This window comes from Siniperca chuatsi, linkage group LG17, assembly GCF_020085105.1.
Source record: "Siniperca chuatsi isolate FFG_IHB_CAS linkage group LG17, ASM2008510v1, whole genome shotgun sequence".
In the NCBI taxonomy this organism is placed as follows: domain Eukaryota; kingdom Metazoa; phylum Chordata; class Actinopteri; order Centrarchiformes; family Sinipercidae; genus Siniperca; species Siniperca chuatsi.
Genome location: NC_058058.1, coordinates 7868936 through 7875099, shown reverse-complemented (window position 1 = coordinate 7875099; position 6164 = coordinate 7868936). Strand labels below are relative to the sequence as shown.

The following is a 6164-nucleotide window of genomic DNA, read 5'->3' as shown; positions in this document are numbered from 1 at the left end:
CATAGAAGCAAGACACCCAGACTGAAAGGGACACAAACAGACTACAAATGATGCATTGTTTTTCCATTTTGTGTCTCTTTGTGATCGTTCTGCATCTCTTTTGTGTCTTTTTGTGGTCATTTTGTGTCTCTTTGTTGTGGTTGTTTTGTGTCTCTTTGTCGCCATTTTGTGTCTCTGGTTGTTATGCAACTCTTTGTGGTAATTTTGTGTCTCTTTGTAGTTTTTTTGCGCCTCTTTGTGGTTGTTTCATGTCTCCTTCGGGACCCTGGGCCTGAACCTGGTAGGCCCATTCAGTAATCCATCCAATATACTAACAAGCCAACTACCTATCACTGTCTGACTTTGGTGTGGGGGGGAGACCAGGGGTGGCCGATCAGATTCCAGGGGGGCCCGTGCCACCCCTGGCCACCCTTTTGGCTCCGTCTCTGTTTAGCACGTAGCTGACAAGTTAAATGCCATAGACAGGGAGGATGGCATTCCTCAAGATGGAGGGGACAATGGTGGACCCCTATCAGGCCCCCACCAGACCTGCCAGCCCAGATCTCAGCCTTCCTGCCAGGCCCAGGCCCTGACATTTTGATTGAGCACACTGGGTCTGTGGCGGTAACAAGCCACCACTGAGATGTCGCTGCTGATTTGGGCTTCGTTTGCCATCCTGTGACTTTCACTCAGCGAGGGGAGGGATGGGGGCACTTTTATCCCGGCCATTACTCTCAGTCTGCTGGCGGGGACGCTGACCTTTCCGCCGGTGTTGGTTTGGAGGTAAATGCTGATTAGCGCAGTTGTTGAGTTTCAGGCAGGTGTAGCGTTATGTATTAAAACAGGATTTGTGCTGACTGCAGTCTCTTTAAATAGTGACTATGCACCAAATCTGATCAGTTCTTGTCAGAGGCAGTGTAGAGAGGGGATGGAGTATACTTCACTGTGTGTTTGCTGCGTGGGAAGATGGGTTGGGTGTCTAATCGTACATTTGTAAGTTAAAAAATGTGAATTTTGAGGGATTCCTTACAGGTATTTATACATATTTGTGCAAAAACTGTTGCTAATTTACAGCATTCCTATCTAACAATTGTGTATAAAAGGGGAAGTTTACACCTGAAGATGTTTACAGGGAAGTGTGGGTATGTGATGTATATTTGGGGGTGTAACAAAAGAAGCTATTCAGTTGCATAATGGGAAGTTTTAACCATTTTAACCATTCTTTTTTAAATCTGTCTCTCGCAAGTCCCCCCATTATAAATCTACATAGCTGGAGTGCTCAGTGAAAATCTTTCCCTAACTTTCACAAAAATAATCCAGAAACTTAACTAAATAGCTGCTAGTGTTGTAATTATTGAATGATTATATAATATTTCATAGGAAAGGATATAAAACATTTTGGCTTTTGATGGAAATCATACAACTCATCCACGGGAATACTTCTGAATCATGCCCTGTGTAGTGGTGTAATCACGACAGAAACTAATCATGATGTTGACAGAACAATCTCACTACAAGGTCCATTAGTGGCTGTTCTGGAGCTTTCAACCGTATCACAACATTTTCCTCAGCAGATTAAGTTTACCTAGCTGTCATAGCATTATAAATGTTCAAAGTTAAATTTTTCTGTGAACTTTAAGGATGTCTCGTCTTAAAACTTGAGCCTGAAAGTTCATTAATCTTGTAAAAGTCATGGTGATGATTTCTTGCATGGAAGTAGATGCATTGTATGTATTATTATATCATTTAATTTATTAAGCCTTCATTGTGATGATTGAAATTTACAGTCATAAAAAGCAGATAAATTGGAACAATGGCAGGCGAGTCTTAAAGGTCTTAAAGCTGCTATGGGAAGCAGCTTTGGGTTGTACTTCTAAAACTGTATTAAAAACTGAAATTATTTGGCTCAGTGAATGCCCAGTGACTCAAAATGCCAAAAGTAGTTTCTTTTAATCCCCTATCCTTGGGCCTGCTCACTTTTTATCCTCAAAGGATCAAAATACATATGGAAAAACATCTAACTCAGGACTTGTTTTAGCTGAGTCTGAGATTGAAGAAAACAGTATATAATCAATACTTTGATTCACTCTCCATGTTTCTGAAGAGGAACATAGATTGTAAGAGAAGTTCCTGGAAACTATGTCTACAGATCCCTTTAGATCCATTGTTTATATGGGAGAAAATGATCCTACAGGCTGATTAACATTATTATATTTATTTTCTACATCATTCTGGGAAAACATGTCCTTGAAGATGTAGTGATATTAAAACAACATTGTACAGATGGGAAATGTCTAAACTAATACTCTCTTTTTTACTTCTTCTTCTTCTTAGAAATAGGCGATGGGTGGGTGGGCAGATTGTGGGGTAAAAATAAAGAGCAAAGAGAATGAGTCACCGTTCCCTCAATCCCAGTCTGGATATAAATACATCCGCATAGACACTCGTATGCGCATACGATTCTCCACGCGTGGCTGACATTACATAAGCTGGAGCGTGGGAGGTGTGACGCGAGGCATGTATAATTCATCAGTGTGGGACTCGAGTGAGGGATAGCTCTTATACCTAAGCGAGCCCCCAAACACATCAACAATGTTTTTGGTTGAATTTGATTCTGCGTGGACGAACCTGAGAATCAGACTTGAGTGTTAAATCAGTCAGTTGCAGTAGTGAGAGTAAACTGACAGATGGCCCAGAGGTTTCACACTGCAGCACAGAGCAGTTATCAAATATGACAGAAAGTGAGGAGAAAGATCAGATTGTCACAGTGGTGGAGTAGAAGAGGAAACACGAGAATGTGCTGAAAAATTTCCCAGGAGTTGGAGGAGGATAGTGTTACTTCACTTCAAATACACCAGAGTCAGTTCAATTTAAATTAATTTTAAGGCTGCAGTAACTGGTTTTTTTAGCCACAGCAGTTAAAAAAACACTGACATATAATCACCATTGAAGTTGCTGTTGTGAACTGCTTATTTACACATCCAACAGTTAAGTAGCAACGTTATCATTCATTTGGACTCTAAGTCCATAATTCGCTTTTCTTTTAGCTCTGTTTTTGGTCTCCACCACCCAGGGAAATATCTGGTTCTTTCGCTGCAAAATCCTCCATTATGTTCACCAGCTAGTTGCTAACTTTGTCTGTCTGCTGTTCGGTGCTGAGCAGGTAGTGTACAGTCAGATTTTAGAGGTTTTTCGCTCAAAACAAAAGGCCAAAAACGACTCTTTGAGAGCGGTGAGAGTGAACCAAAACAGTAAAGTTGCATGGTGGAAAACCAAAACATTGAGCTAAAAGATGCTAAAATGCTCTGAGCTGAGGGGAAACTGCAGAGTTTGGTGGGAATTCTTTCTGCGTTTGACCCCTTTCACATACAAACAGTCATTTGACCTGTTGTTAATATAACAATTAAGGTTATAGCTGCTTTAGGGATAATCCACTCAGTATCAATACTGCCTTCCATGCAGGGAGTCCTGCGTACATCCTGGGTACATACTTTTACAGTTCTCTCAGGTATCCATTGAACTTTATTTTAAATTCTAGTGGCGGTCCCAAAGTTTCTAAAGAGACCAAATATGTGAGTCTGCATTTTGGTTTACATGTATAAAATGATGCACAAGACACTGAGAATATTTCTATTTGATGCAATGGTGAAGCCATTAAAATCAGGGAGTCTTGGGTTTGAATATTTCACTCAGTATTAACATCATATAGCTTCAATGAAGACCTGGTACAAGCTAAAACAGAGTGTATATGTGATACTTTCACATATAAGTGCAGAATAAGATGATTTTTTTTCCAACCTCAAAGCTACTTTGGGAGAAATATAAGGCAAAAACTAAACTTTAAGGGGTTAATTCTGTCCAATATGCTGTCAATAGCAGCCATGTGGACTGGTATTAAACATGCAGCTTTGTTGATCACGTGCTGAATCTCTTTTGTTACACTGCAGGAGTGTTGAAATCCAGCCAATATCATATCAAAAACATATACACACACACACACATACAGTGGTGGAAGAATCATTCAGGTATTTTACTTAAGTAAAAGTACGTAAGTATTATCAGCAAAATGTACTTAAAGTATTAAAGTAAAAGTATGTCAGTGTTGCATTTTTATATGTTATAATATTGGATTATAATTATTATTGATGCATTAACATGCAAGCAGCATTTAAATATTGAAGCTCACTGTGTCACGGACTAACAGGCAGAGGACACCAAGATGGATGGGAATGTCTTTATTTGAGATGACAGCCAGAAGTGGTGAGTGTGGAGATAGGTAGAGTGGATCTGGGGAAGTTATCGGAGGGAAGCCACAAGAGACCGGAGAGACCAAAGAGAAATCACAGAGGACTGGAGAGACACAGGAACGGTCTAGTGCATGGAGTCCTATCCACAAACGAGGTTGGACACTGAGTGTGGAGAATGAATGAATGTGGAATGAATTTATCCTGGGTGTGATTGGGGCTGATTAAGGGCAGGAGTGTAATTAGGAGCAGGTGTGGGTGATTATGGGCTGGTGAGGACATGACAGGCTGTGACACACTGAGGTACATCTAATTTTACCCATTTTATATACTGTCAGGTGGCTTAATTTACTGTAAAACAATGCATTGTATTTTAAACGATCATTATAGGTTTTTAAAATCCTAATCTGCAAAGTAACTAGTAACTACAGCTGTCAGATAAATGTAGTGGAGTAAAAAGTACAATATTTACCTCTGAAATGTAGTGGAGTCAAAGTATAAAGCAGCATAAAGTACCTTAGAATTATACTTAAGTACAGTACTTGGGTAAATTTACTTGTTGTCTGTTTGGGGATTTTTTGTGCGCTGCAAAACTGCCACCACAAACATTTTAAAAATGTTTCTTTGTAAATAACTTTATGTGTTTTTATCAGCTCAAGGACTGAGAAGCATCTCTTGCTATCTCTCTCATGCTGTTATTTATTATTAATATTAATTCAGGTAGACAACACTATCAATGTGTAGAAAGTTCTGGTTTAAGTGTGTGTTTCTGTTTTGTCCACAGGGGGCGTAAGAGAGCTTAGAACAACTGCATGGTTCTCGACTGCAGTCGACTCCTTAACTGTAAACTAAAGCCCACATACTGTAACATTTACATGATCCAGTTTGCATCCTGCATCATCCCAAAACAATTTCCATTGAGAAGACGTGTTGTGATATGGCTGGGGGTTTTTTGGGTTTTTTTTTTATCAGAGAGAAAAAGAAAACACATGAAAGCCGGAGCTGCTGCCAGCAGTCGTATCAAGAGATCAGTAGAGCTGTGAGAGAGCAGCACTGGGGAAAGCTTTTGATTTTGATTCCAGATAATAGAAAGGCTTAAAGCCCCATGTTTCCAGTCCACAGTGCTCAGATTTGAGTGATTTATTCCCAGTGAAGATTGGAGAAGAAGTGAAAGATGTGTTGCTTCATGTATGAAACGCCTTGAAAAAATATTTGATTTGATATTTACAAGAAACTCTGCCCACAATTTGAGATAAAATATGATACATTTTGTTGATGAGAAGGAAAAAAATGATTAACAATATAATTGGCTTATATAGTTGCAGTATTGTTTGCTATCCTCAGTATCAAGGGAAGTGATTTGTACTTCACACTTATTTTATTTTATACTTATACCCACTTGGTACTTAATTTATGTTCTGACCTGTATTACAGTGTATTATATTTTTTTGCTTAGTACTTCTATTCCTGTGTGCACTGACGTGATAGTGAGCTGCTGTAGCAAACGAGTTTCCTCTCGGGGATCAATAAAGTATTTCTGATTCTGATTCTGATTCAAGCATTGTGCGTGACCCTGACAGTAAGAAGTAAGCTACTTTCACACACAGGGCTCTTTGGGGAAACACTGTATTTCACATGTCAACAACAGTAACCAGCATGGTTTCATTTCCTCACTAATGTCAGATGGTTAAAGGATGAAGAAACCAAAACAAGCCAGTTTAACCAAACCAATCAATCCAAAAAGAACAAAACAATTCAACCAGCTAAAACAAGACAAATACAGGAACACACAGTACTTGCATTTAAATCACTTGAAGTTTTAGATTTCCTAATTCAGGTTGACCTGTATGTTGTCCTTGGTCTGCATGCCGGGTCTCCGCTCTTAAAGGAATAATTTGACATTTTGGGAAATATTCGCTTTCTTGCCGAGAGTTAGATGAG

The 6164-nt window shown here is 39.3% G+C and overlaps 1 long non-coding RNA gene across 1 annotated transcript; it reads left to right on the top strand.

Moving 5' to 3' along the window:
- Nucleotides 1-465: 465 nt before the first annotated feature.
- LOC122865020 lies at nt 466-5500 on the top strand. The gene is made up of 3 exons (XR_006375371.1): nt 466-762; nt 4184-4380; nt 5008-5500. It is a non-coding gene; the product is annotated as an uncharacterized LOC122865020 (long non-coding RNA).
- The last annotated feature ends 664 nt before the right edge of the window (nt 5501-6164 follow it).